The sequence below is a fragment of the Peromyscus maniculatus genome, chromosome 9, assembly GCF_049852395.1.
Source record: "Peromyscus maniculatus bairdii isolate BWxNUB_F1_BW_parent chromosome 9, HU_Pman_BW_mat_3.1, whole genome shotgun sequence".
In the NCBI taxonomy this organism is placed as follows: domain Eukaryota; kingdom Metazoa; phylum Chordata; class Mammalia; order Rodentia; family Cricetidae; genus Peromyscus; species Peromyscus maniculatus.
In genome coordinates, this window is record NC_134860.1 from 92356380 (window position 1) to 92371111 (window position 14732).

At 34.2% G+C, this 14732-nt stretch overlaps 1 long non-coding RNA gene across 1 annotated transcript; it reads left to right on the forward strand.

The window, feature by feature from the left end:
• The first annotated feature begins 962 nt into the window (after positions 1–962).
• On the forward strand, positions 963–4331 carry LOC143267198 (uncharacterized). The gene is made up of 2 exons (XR_013042115.1): positions 963–1045; positions 4129–4331. It is a non-coding gene; the product is annotated as an uncharacterized LOC143267198 (long non-coding RNA).
• The last annotated feature ends 10401 nt before the right edge of the window (positions 4332–14732 follow it).

Consider the following 14732-nt stretch of genomic DNA (forward strand, 5'->3'; position numbering starts at 1 on the left):
TTCATGTTTATACATTGTATTTTCAGAACCTTTCATATGTAAATGTTACATATAATGAAGCCACTTTCCTTTCAATTTTCTAGGTAAATTTATTTGGGAAGGAAGATTGGAAGCTCTTCAGACAGTAGTGCTACTAGATAATAATTAAAAAGAAAATAGACTTGCAGTAGAATAATAGAAAGAAATGCCTTAAATACATTTAACATTTTTGATAGATTTTTGCATTGAGTGGTGACTGGCCCAAGAGCAAAGGAAGAATAACAGATTAGATTTCACAAAACTTTTCCAAAGCTTTTACTTTAAGATATCTAAGAGATTGTGAAGAGTAGGCAGTTATCTATATTCAGAAGAGGTTACTGAACACACTGAGAAAAGGCGCTACAATAACAACCAGGTAGTAATGATGTATATTTAATAATTAAATGATTACCAGTCTCTTCCTATCACTTTATTTTTCTACAAATATGGATTATGACATTACCTGCAAGGAAATTTGAAATGTTCTTGTAAAAATGTGCTCATGCTATTTGTATATGTGTATGTTAATACAAATATATTATACCCAAATCTTTTCCCAATGTTATAATTTTGTTTAACCAAATGTCAAATAAAAGTGAACCTGTTGACTATACAGTATTGCCAATATCTAGTCTATAGTTATAATTTTGTTTAACCAAATGTCAAATAAAAGTGAACCTGTTGACTATACAGTATTGCCAATATCTAGTCTATATCATCTAATATCGCAATTTCATTCTTAAAATTATATTAAGATTACATATTTACATATATTCTACTTATATATGTAAAGGCTGTGTGAGAAGTTGAGGTGGGCTGTGTTCTTGTTGCACTAACAAACATACTTTCAGCATTGATAGACGAGGCATGCTGCTTAGCAACACACTTCCATTTATCCATTGTGTTGCCTAGCAGCAAACTTTCAATAAAGTGCTGTTCTGGGTGGGAACTGTACCACTTGTCCCTGACTTGGGAAATTTACTGTTAGTCACAGCTCCTGCTCTCCCAATGACTACACTAAAATTGGGTAAGACAAGAAGTCCATGTATCTGGCATCCTTTGCCTTCATTCTAAAGGTTATCTTATACCTTGTCTGTAAATGATACAAATTAAAAAATAAGTCATTGTTTTTCACCTATGTCTGTGGTATTGTATTCACCCATATATTGTGCATGCTAATAAACTTATTTGGGGTCAGAGACAGAGCAGCCACAATATTAAACATAAAGGATAAGCAGTGGTAGCACATGCCTTTAATCCTAGAATTCCAGAGGCAGAACTCCATGTGTTCAAGGATACAGACAGGCATGGTGACTCATCATGCCTTTAATCCCAGAAAGCAAGCCTTTAATCCCAGGGAGTGGTGGTAGAAAGCAGAAAGGTATATAAGGCGTGAGGACCAGAAACTAGAAGCATTTGGCCTGGTTAAGCTTTCAGGCTTGTAGCAGCACAGTTCAGCTGAGAGCCATTCGGATATGAGGACACAGAGACTTCCAGTCTGAGGAAACAAGACCAGCTGAGAAGTTGGCCAGGTGAGGTTAGCTGTGGCCTGTTTTGTCTCTCTGATCTTCCAGCTTCACCCCAATACCTGGCCCAGGTTTGATTTTATTAATAAGAACTTTTAAGATTAAGATTAATGCTACATATGTCTAATATTTTATGTCATAGTTTCTAAAAATTATATTATATATATATAGATATAGATATAGATATACATATAGATATAATTAATAATGGACTGTTCTACCAGATATGAGGAACCAATAAGCAATTGATTTCATTTTAGTAGTTTATCTTTATTGGTTTCACCTGTCAGTTATGTGTATGGTATTTGTCGGGCCTCAGTAATATTGTAAATATTCCCAAATAGATAAATCTATGCATATTACTGAGTATATTATTTTCTAACACTCTAGCTATTACACTTAGTTACTACTCTATGCAACTAAATAAGAACTGAATGTAAAATAATAATACTTAAGATATTTAGGCAAACAAGTAGTCACTGAATGAAATTAGAATCACAAAAATAAGTGCCTTGTGGAAGATGTTTAGTTCCATTTATGCCTTTAAAACTAAACCTAAATCATTTTTTAAATTAAACTAGACAAAATAGCAGTCTTGTTAATTAGAGAAGTTTTCAGAAAGACTAAGTCCCTATAGGGAGGGGTACCCCAAATAATGAGATTCATTGCAAAATGAACTAAAATACTATTTGCTAGAGTGTATCAAATTGAAGAGCTGGTAGTTATTGTTTAATGTATCTGAAATTTCTGTTTGGGAAGATAAAAAATGTCTGGAGGTCAGTGGTCCTAACAGTTACCCAAAGTCCTGAATGCCATAGAACAGTATCCTTAAACTTATTTAAATCATAAATATTGTGTATACTACACCATAAAACACCATTTAAAAAGCAGCAGCATGTAAATGTGTTTCACATAATTAAATTAAAATAATGTTTATAGTTACAGAATTTTCAGGCTCAAAAGTAGAAAATATTTAAAGTATGATTTGTACTTATATTATTAGTATCAATAAGGTTTTACTGTGTGTCAGCAACAATTGCACTATTACACTGCATCCCCTTTATCTATACAAAAACCTTAAGAACTATAGTCATTTTTATACCCATGTGTTCAAAAGAAACAACAGAACTGGTGGAACCACCTGGGTTATGTGATTGGGAAGGGACAGCACTCAGACTCCAACCAAAGCACTTACCTTCTACACTATGTTGCAGTATTGTTCACTTGGAGTTCACTTTCTATCAAGGAATTACTGTTTTAGGTAATTTATAAATCCTTCCCGTGTATTTATCATGTATTTAACAAGTTAATAGGTTCATAAGAAAAACAAATATATGTAATACTGACACAATGCATATTTAGTAAAATACTGCTGGTGCAAATTATACTGCAAGAATATACTAAGTGTATGCTGTTAGAATTAATTAAATTAATAAAATAAATTACAACAAAGTATGTCATACTCTATAGACTCAGAGTCATTCTTTGGAAATATTTTATTCCTTGGCTTTAGTATCCTTGTCAAAAAGTCATCGAAACATTTCATCTTATACAAATTGTTTTGTTAAAATTCTATCTTTTCATTCACCATCTAACTTTTATCTTTAAACTTTAAGATTTTTTTCCAGTCAGTGTTATGCAAGGTAGATATAATACATCCAAACAATTTTATTATTGGCTTCATTATTGAAATAACTGTCTAATTAATGATGAATGCATCAAAACTGTCTCTTAATGGATTACACCAAATTGTTAGTGCTTCTATGTTATCAATATAAAATTATTTTCATGTGAATTGCTAGGCAATACATTCTAAATTTATAAAATATGGAGGTTATTTAAACACTAAAGACAATGGGAGCTTTGTTTCTAAGCTTTAATGTTAAAAACACAAAAGCCTGCTCTTCTGTTGGGCACTACTTACTTAAGTCAAGGGTAACAAAAGTAATCCGGTTCTTAGGACACAAACAAGGTGAAGCGTGATTTATGCTCCTATTTAAGATTGGTGCAGGAGGAGCAGGATGTAGAGTATATTATAATGAACTGATTTTCCACTTTGAAGGCAAAAATCATTAGGCTCATGTTCTGATAAATTATCAAAAGAATCACACTACAGTTATAAGCAAAGAAGCAATCATTTTAAATCTACGCACTAAAGAAATATAAAACATCTATTTTTTTAAAAAATACATACTTCTAAATTACATATTCAAATTATAAGAAAGACTTACAAGATTAAAAACTACATAAGTTTAGCCATTAAAGGCTGATTAACTAATAGTTTATTAGAAATCCCAGCAATTCCAATGCATGCTATTCTTAGTTCAATCTCTTCCACCCATTCACCTGAAATCTCATTCAGCTCATCTATAACGATCTAGTAAGATTCACTGATTGTTTCACTTTGCATACTTTAAACTTCTTGCTGTTTGTCTAGACAACAATGGATTGTTCCTATACAACATATTAGTAAAGCCTGGGATTACAAACTTAGTTTATTTTCTTTGTTTAGTTTTGACTTTTTAATTTCCACAAAGCTTAGGAAAATACCTCGTATTTTGGAAATGATTTTTTTTTTTTTCAGGAAAGACCTGGTATTCATTCCAGTCAGTGCTGTGTTGCAGTATCCTCTGAGATAAAACCACTCATCATGGAAGGAAGCTCCTTGAAACACAGAATGTAAAAAGAAGAACTAAGACAGTGAATGTCATGACAATGCATGGAGTTGAAGATTAGAATTCTTCACGGATGCTCCATAGTAATTAAAGATCTCAAAAACTTCTGGAATTCCCTGAAACAAACATGGTTTACTAGACCCCTCATTCCTCAAATATTTGTAAGCTGTAGGAATTGGTGAAGAACACATTTAGTCGAATTTAACATCCTGGAAGTAACAGAGATTTAGTTGAGCAGCTTAGAAGGAGGAAAAAGACATTCTCTCACCTGTTAAACTACTTTTAGTCTGTGCAGTGTGCTCCTGGTTTCCAGCTCTTCTGAGTTCTCATCCATGCTGGGATGGAATTTGGTTACATAGCTAGCTGTCTTTGAGTCATTTCTGCTCCTGTAAGGAGATAGTCAGTCATATTCAGATAAATAAAGCCTATAAAATTCACCAGTCTACCAATTAGGGCTTTGATGGTATTTGATTTTTGGTCTGTGACAGTCCCTGTCTAGTGTGAGTAGACGTTTGTTCATGTCTCTACAGAAATAGTGCCAAACATCAGATATTCAGCAGATAAAGCCTATATTATTATCTCAATGCAAATGTAAATAAACATGATACTTAAATTTTTAACACAATCTTGGAAAAATTAGCCACTTATATATTTCCAGTTCATTAAATGAAGATATGTGTCTCTGTATTGTCGTATGTAGTGCATTAATTTTACCTCTACCCAGTTTGAAGAGTTTTAATTATATAATATTCGAAAGCAATTATAGGAGCTTTATTTAGGAGAAATCAAATGCAGATAACTCCTTTGATATGAGTAGGATTTCTTTATTTTTATATTTTTGTTTATTTGATACTGGGTCTCACTATATAGCCCTGGTTGGCCTAAAATTTGCTATGTAGACCAGGCTAGTCTTAAACTTAAACTAACAGAGACGCAGTGATCATAGCCTCCCGAAGGCTGTTATTAAAGGTGTCCTCCACTACATCTGACTAGGGATGGAATTCTGTGTCTACTTACCTTTCTTCATGTTGGGATTTTGTGTGGCTTGAGTTTATACAGATAGTGTGCATGCTGGCATAGTCATTCTGAGTTTATATGTGTCTGACTAGTTGTATATAGAAGACACACTTTCCTTGATGTCATTCACCACCTCTAGCCCCTACAATCTTTTCATCATTTCTTCTGCATAGATCCCTGAGCCATGATGGTTGGGGTGTTATATAGGAACACAGCTTAGGGCTGAGAATTTTAAAAGCATATTGAGTTGATATAATAATGCCAAACATAATTTTACTCATTGTGAGAATGTTTTGAAAGATCAGGTTTGTAATTTGTTACTGGCATCTGATGTCTTAAAATAGAAAAAATTAATATTATTCTCATTTTTCTGTGTTTGATCATGCAAATAAATAATTAAATATGCCATCTTCAACCTCAGAGTATAAGCTCATCCATGAAGGTATTATAAAGAATCATAGATTACTTATACTCAGGAACCAATAATTAAAGAAGTTGTGATTTGCTCAGAGAATAACACTAACATTTCCTGAATACTGTATCTATGTTTTTTATTTTTGTTTTTGTTTTTATTTTTCTGGGTTTTTTTTTGTTGTTGTTGTTTTGTTTTTGTTTTTTGAGACAGGGTTTCTCTGTGTAGCTTTGCGCCTCTCCTGGATCTCGCTCCTTAGACCAGGCTGGCCTCGAACTCACAAAGATCCGCCTGCCTCTGCCTCCCAAGTGCTGGGATTAAAGGTGTATACCACCACCGCCAGGCCTCTGAATACTGTATCTTATTTGTTCCTAGATGAAGTTAACTTCTCTAAATTCAGGAAGAAGAAAGTATATACTTTGTATTTCATTATTTGTTAACCTGTTTGTGTTTATGGTGTGTGTGTCTTGTTACTTTGTTGGTGGTGGTCATGTTAATAAAAATCATTAGTTTGAAAGGTTCCCCATCAGAATGAAGCTGCATATTGAATTTAGTAATTACAATTATAAGTAAATAATTAAATCTAATGTAATAGGGGAAATATTGTGCTTTACCTCCCCATTTTATTTATAAGCAGCAATTACAAATTATTCAAACTTTAATGCTTTTCATCCTCCTGTTCTCCTTAAACTTATACTTAACGTTATTACTCAGTAAAATGCTATATGTCTTACATATTATGTTCACTGTCCATTCCATAAAAATTATCAAAAGTTAATAACGAGGGCACAGATTATTAATTTTTTTCTATTCTCTGTGTCTCTAAGCTTTGGCATATGCTCAGGATATCATAATATTTCCTGAATATATAGATAAGTATGAGACATTAAAAGAAATATAAACATAACACCATCTGTACTAGTACGAGTCATTTCTAATGTCAGATGCAATAAATATATAAGACAATTAGGACATGATAAACAAGCAATAATGAATGAAGAGAACCTTCAGGACACAGGTATGCGAGAATAGCAAATTGCGTAGCTTTCTGGATGCTTACTTTACAGCCCAGATGTCCTTCCTATGTTCAGTTTTAAAGCTTCTAATGCTGCACCACAAATGACTGCAAGGTTTATAGGATTTATTTCTCCATTTCTACCTCCTGCTCTTTGTAGAATCCCCTAATGAATAAAGATAAAAATATAAAGAAATTGACTTCAGTCAATCTTCATGTATTATTCAGTTCTCTTCTGTGTATATGTGGTGTCTAGATACTCTTTAATTAGCTTCCTTGGGCAGAATAGGTCTGGTTTTAGGATGTTAAAATATAATAGGATTCCAAGAGCAATTCAGGGCAAATATAGTGTTAGGTTGCTAGTGTTAATTTTGTTAGTAACAATTTTTTGACATTACTTTAGTAGTAATAGGATACATTATTTGACTATGATAAGTTACCAACAAACCAGGTATAAACCAAAAATAATTTTAAAAAATTCTTCATACATGGAAACTCTGAGGAAATCAAGTAATTTTATATTTTATGTCATGAATAATTTCTAAATTCATTATTTTAAACCCATGAATAGTTTTATTTCTCAAATATACTATTGGTTCTGAAAAAGGCTGACTGCTTAGAGATTTAACTTGCCTTCAACAAATAAAAGCTTGTCTAATTCAATATTACTATGATGATTTTTGAAGCATATAAGTAGTGTGTATTCAATGTAATTTTGTCAAACATAAGTTAATGTAATCTTATAGATTTAAAAATTAAAGTTGAGGAAAGTCTGCCATAATCGAAACTTGATATTCCCTATGAAATTCTTAATATAAAAAGGCTTATCTCTTATAAACTTATTATTATTGTTGATAAACATGATAGCAATATTGATAATATTCTGATTATTTAAATAAGTACAGAAAATAGATAATTCTACTTTATACTTAAAAAAAAGAAAACCATAAGAAACACTTGTAATAGTCATTTAAGAAATGTAAGAGCATTATCTAGAACCAAGTAGCCATTATAAAGAATGACTTATAGTCACACAAGCTTATATTGCTATCCAGGGTTTTATAACAACATTTTGACATTAATTTTTGAAATCATCTTTACTTTCTTCTTAACATGGCACTTTCTGATAAAAAATTTTCTACTAAAGAATCCATAGAACTTTGTCTTGTCTTCATTTGATAAATGATGAGGAGATTGTTTAATTGTTGGTAAATTATTTCCCTTTTAAATCTTTCTTCTTTTCCTGTCCTGGTAATTCTACCTGTCCTTTTCTCACATTAAATACAATCATACTCAAACCATATTTCAAACCTATGCTTGATATAGATGTTATAAATATAATGGAGGCAAAATTTCTGACCTCAATAATAAGAGTAGGAATGTAGAAAATAACAAACAAAATGATACCATTCTTTCATGTTTAAATGAAGGAGACATTTATATTTAGGAAACGGTCTCCTGTGCCAATGCATTCAAGACTATTTCCTACATTCTCTTCTATCAGGGTCAGTGTAACTAGTTTTATATTGAGGTCTTTGATCCACTTGGACTTGAGTTTTGTGCATGGTGGCAAATATGAACCTATTTGCCATCATCTACATGTTGATGTCCAGTTATGCCATCACCATTTGTTGAAGATGCTTTCTTTTTTCCATTGTACAGTTTTGGCTTCTTTGTAAAAAATCAGGTGTTCATAGGTGTGTGGGTTGATGTCAGGGTCTTCAATTTGATTCTATTAGTCCACATGTTGGATTTTATGCCAATATCAAGCTGTTCTTACTACTATCGCTCTATAATAGAGCTTGATGTCAGGAATGGTGATGCCTCCAGAGTTGGCTTTGTTGTACAGGCTTCTTTTAGCTATCCTGGGTTTTTTGTTTTTCCAAATGAAGATGAGTATTGCTCTTTCCAGGTCTGAAAAATTGTGTTGGGACTTTGACGGGGATTGCATTGAATCTATAGATTGCTTTTTTTTTACTAAGTGATTTTTTACTATTTTTTAACCTTTTTACTATGTTAATATAACACCAGTAGCTGAGACACTGAGAGCAACAATTAATAAATGGGACCTCCTGAAACTTAGATGCTTCTGTAAGGCAAAGGACACGGTAAATAAGAAAAAAAAATGACAACCTACAGAATGGGAAGAGATTTTCACCAACCCCACATCTGACAGAGAGCTGATCTCAAAAATATATAAAGAATGCAAGAAACTAGACATCAAAATAACAAACTATCCAATTAAAAATTTGTCCAGAGATCCAAACAGAATTCTCAAAGGAAGAATTTCAAATGGCAGAAAGACATTTAAGGAATTGCTCAGCATCCTTAATTATCAGGAAGATGCAAATCAAAATGACACTGAGATTCCATCTTATACCTGTCAGAATGGCTAAGATCAAAAGCACTGAAGACAGCTTATGTTGGAGAGGATGTGGTGCAAGGGGAACACTCCTCCACTGTTGGTGGGAGTGCAAACTGGTACAGCCACTTTGGAAATCAGTATGGCAGGTTTCTCAGAAAATTGGGAATCCATCTACCTCAAGACCCAGCTATACCACTCTTGAGCATATACCCAAGGAATGCTCAATCATGCCACAATGATACATGCTCAACTATGTTCATAGCAGCATTATTTGTAATAGCCAGAACGTAGAAACAACCTACATGCCCCTCAACTGAAGAATGGATTATGAATATGTGGTACCTATACACAATGGAGTACTACTCAGCAGAAAAAAAAACAATGCCATCATGAAATTTGCAGGCAAATGGATGGAACTAGAAAATATCATCCTGAGTGAGGTAACCCAGACTCAGAAAGACAAACATGATATGTACTCATATATAAGTGAACACTAGATATAAAGCAAAGGTTAACCAGGCAGCAACCCACAAATCCAGAGAATCTAACTAACAGGGAAGACCCAAAGAGAGACTCATGGACTATCATGGGAAGAAGAAATAGATGAGGTCACCATGAGTAAACTGGAGATGAGGGGTGAACAATGGAGGGCAGGGTATCGGAGATGAGAACATAAGGAGGGAATAGTTGAGCTGGAACAGGGAGGGAGGGGGAAAGCAATGAAAGAGATATATAGAGAGATATCATGTGCATAGAGAGAAACCCCATACTAGGAAAGTTGCCAGGAATCCCTAAGGATGACCCTAGCCTGGACTACTAGCAATAGCGGAGAGGGTGCCTGAACTGAACTGGCTTGCCCCAGAGATCAGACCAGTGAATATCTTAACTGTCATCAGAGCGCTTTTTTCCAATGACTGATAGAAGCAGATGCAGTGATCCATATCCAATCACCAGACAGAGCTCCAGGGTTCCAGTTCAAGAGAGAGAAGAGGGATTCTATGATCAAGTGCATCAGAATCATGATGGGGAAACATTCAGGGAAGACCAAACCAAACTGGAGGGAACTCATGAAATTTGCATCGATGGCTGTGAAGCCTGCATGGGACTGGCCTAGGCTCTCTGCATGGTGAGACAGTTGTGTAGCTTGATCTGTTGGGAGGCCCCCTGGCAGGTTCAGAATCCATCTCTAGTGCATGAGAGGGCTTTCTGCAGCCCACTACCTATGATGGGACACATAGTACAGTCTTGAGGCAGGGGAAAGGGCTTAGATTTGCCTCGACTAGATAAAAAAAAAGAAAAAAATAAAGGAGATATTTATAGAATTTTGATTATAAAAATTTTACCAGGATAGATGGTCTTTTTATTTTGTTTGTAGCGTGACTACAGCAATAGTTTGTACATTGCATTTATTCTGATTAATTTTTTGTGTGAATCTTATGTGATTGCGAACTTTTCTATGCATACTTTTTTTTTCCTTTTATTTTATTTTACAATACCATTCAGTTCTACATATCAGCCACGGATCCCCTTGTTCTCCCCCCTCTCACCCCCCCTTTCCCCCAGCCCACCCCCCATTCCCACCTCCTCCAGGGCAAAGCCTCCCCCGAGGACTGAGATCAACCTCGCAGACTCAGTCCAGGCAGGTCCAGTCCCCTCCTCTATGCATACTTTCTTATTAGTGTCAATATGGCTTTAAAACATTTCTCTATATCTGCAAGTACTGATATTTGAAGAGGAAATGTAATCAACCATTCCTTTTCTCACTGCTTTTGGAGGTCTGTGGATCTAGTTTGGGCACAGTTACACCTCACAAATATGTAGTGAACAAAACAAAGGGTGAATTTTAAGGGTACTAGGATGTCTCTCTGACCTTAGTCAAGTTCCCTAGTTCACATCACATTATGAACGAATTCAGAGGCATGACAGCACAGATAAGATATTCAGGCTTTATTACCAAGTTAAGTGGGGCGTTTTCAAAGAAGAAGAGTGAACAATCCCCAAGTAGTCCATTATGTGCAGAGTATATACACAGTGATAGAGAATGGACAATAGTAAAAGAGACAACTGTGACAGTCTACATCTTCCAACAGTTTCTACGCAATTTTTCTGATCTCTAAGACAGCTTTCCCTAAGGTTTTTTTTTTTTTTTTTTTTTTCCTGCCAGATAGTTAATAGCCCTTTTGGATCAACCCTTACTTACAGATCTTTGTTATTTACTAGTAATTCTGTTCTAAATACTGACATTAAGACCTTCCTGGTGGTTTAGAATGCCACATCCTTACCCGCAGATGTAACTCAGAAACCACTCTTTTGATCATTATGTTCTGCATTTTAAGTTCCAGGTTTTGGAATCTGGTGATTACGAGGGAAAGGCCCATTTCAAGTATTCTCCAAGCCTGTTGAAACGTATCTAGCTCGTTAATAGTAAATACATTTAACTAGGATCAAAGTGTCAAGCACTTAAGGATGGTAAACAACTGATTTATTGCAGGCTCACAAACATTATCTTTGCAGAAAGAAATTTTCATTTCTAAGCCATGCATTCTTAAACCATCAATCTATTTTCTCTTTTCTAGACAACAGGCTTAAATGCAATAAGAACTGTGTCACATAATTCATTCCTGCATCTCCAGCATACAGAAATATATCTTGTATAATTGAATATTCAATAAGTATGTCCTTTGTAAGTGAACAATTTCAAATTTGAAATGTGCTAAAACTTAATAAAAATGTAAGTATCAACTTTTGCAATTTCGTTTCATGTTTGTCTCAAACAACTTTACTGCAAAATCTCGAATAGATGAACTCTATTGGAAAATCTTTTAATAATGCCCTATAATTGTTCCATACAATATCTGCCACCTTACCACATTTGCTAATTATGAAATGATTTTTATTATTTGACTTCTTTTTACCTTCTGTAACCTGTATGGTCCACCAGGACACTGTACATATGTTTTGTTCATTACTTTCTCTTATGAAATAAAACATTTTTAAATTCTGTGTTAATAGCCCAGCAATAATTATTTATTTCAGAAATTACTATGATTTTGTTTACCACAGGCTAAAGTGAACCTTAGTGAATTGTGGCTACAATTTTGTAGCATACACACATGCACACATACAAACACATACACATACAATATATATGGCAGAGGAGTGAAATTAGAGCCTGATGTTTGATGGATATTTTTTTCAGTCTTATAATCTCAAACATATGAAAATCACCAGTAGAACTAATTTTCTTTTTTTTTTTCTTTTTTATTCTACTTTCCGGAGCTGAGGACCAAATCCTAGTCCTTGTGCTTGCTTGGCAAGTGCTCTACCACTGAGCTAAATCCCCAACCCCAAATTTTCTTCTGGACCTATATGAGCATCAATATTTCAACACTTTCCTCGGGTTGCAATGATGTTTAAAATACAGTTATTTGTTATTAAAACAGTACATACTAATTTTCTTCATTTAGGTACAGAAATCATATTCTTAAGAATAAAGTAACACTTTTTAATTAGTTTCCAACAAAGCACTAAACACATATTCCTTTTGGACTAGAATTATATTGCTTTTCAGCAGCTAAAAATATGAGGAACAAGATAACCTTTGAACAAAGAAAAGAGAAATGTCATCTTTATTGCCAATAGGGCATGAAACATGACCGAGTTTTTATTAGTTATGTTCGAGAAGCTGATGTTAAAGATGTCCTTCTGGTGAATGAAGGTTGTTGCATCTCAAAGATTGTGTTAATCTCACAGTTCCTAACCAGTACTGTTGAGTGCAAAGAGGGTAACTTTTATTCTTATTATCATCTGTTACAAATATTTTCCTTTGTTTATAAGATGTCTGCAAACAGCCAGTCCACTCTGATCCCCTGTGCACACCTTTTCACACCAGCACCCATATAGCCCTTATTTCTACACCGCACTACATTGGTGTTTATTTACCATCCCACTCAAACTTTCTGGATGACTACCTGTTGCCTTTTTGCAAAATAAAGTGATCTGATAAATGAAGCACCATGAAGCTGTTAGTGATTTTATTAGTCTTGGCATATGTAGTCTCATTCTGAAACTAAAGTATGAATAAGTAATATTTGTTCTCTAGGCAATTATTTTTTAAATTAATATCTATATAAATCAAATAACTATTTGGAGAGTATTCATCCCTTTGAATTGAAATTGTATAACTTCTAACCAACATCTTCCCCAGTTCGACTTTTTTCTATTCTAGTTTTGAGTATCCAATATTCTAAACTCTGTTTTCTTTTTAAGACTTCATATACAACTGCAATCAAGCAATTTTCTTATATTTTTTTTGTATGTATATTTTGTTTAAAGTAGCATGAAGTACTTCATGTCCATCCTTATTGTAGAACTACGAAGAATGGTAGATATTATTAGCTTCATGTAGCCATTATATAATGCATGTTTTAAAGAATATATTATGTGTGCTAAATACTTATTCAGTGTATGAAATAACAAGGCAAATTCAAGGGATTTGTGTGGAAATAATGTTTTTTTATTGTTATCAGATTACTAAAACAATGCTTAGGAAAATATATGGGCCTTCTTTAGGTAGAGTGAAGACACGTGAACACAGCTGAATTTCTGTAGTTGGTCAAAAGAAATTCCAGTAATTTATGCTATATCATGGGATGCTGTCTTTGTTTTGTTTTTTGAGATAGAGGTTCTTTGTGTAGCCCTGACCATCCTGGAACTCACTCTGTAGACCAGGCTGACTCTGCACTCACAGAGATCTGCCTGCCTCTGCCTTTTAAATACTGGCATTAAAAGTGAGTGACATCACTGCCTAGCTCTTTTAGATCCATCTGAAAAATATCAATCACTAGTAGCACCTTATAATCCCCTTGACAAAAGGATATAGACTTTCACTTGAAAAAACAAAAGGTTGGCACTATTCTTAGAAGAATTGTGATCATGTCTAAAATAGCATAAATCATTCTCTGGTCACTACACATATCACAACGACATTCCAAGCTTGACAAAATGTTGCTGTGAATATGGGGCTGTCATTGCGCTTTCTTTAAGACACATTCGCATCTCACATACTGTGGGAATGTCTTAGGAGTCTGGCATGCATTTCTTCTTAATGCATACAGCAGAATTGGTTCTTTCCCTATTGGAACATAGTTTAGGCCTTTTGCCTAAGGAGTTATACAGTGTTGGCATTTGGAAGAAAACAGTCATACTTCCCGTGCTGCAACAAAGTAACAGCAAACATTACCTCATATATGGATATTATCTGTAGACATCTTAAGGGTGGGGGCAAGAGAAGAAACACTGAGAATCAATCAGTATCCCCATGTAAACATTGTAATCAGAAACCAATCATGAAGTTAACTGCTTTGGGGAAGTGCATGGCTTTCTAATGGTTGATATGCAATGATACATCCTCAGAAAAACAGGCTTATAGGTAAGTAACCTTCATCTTTCCAGAGGCAATGCACACCATCTATTATACTGACATGATTCTGTAGCTGGAGTCTCCGAGAGCTCTTAACTTGTAAATAGATTTTGGATAATGGTTAGCTCCAAATGACTTCATTCTTGAGGCAGCTTACAAATAACAATTTTTAAAAAAAGGTGTGATGGCAAGACTAGCTAGCTCCCTAGTAATTTTCTACCACTGTATAATATTTTGGCCCTAAGAAAAAAAGTGGAAACACTGTTGCTGAATTCTTCTCTC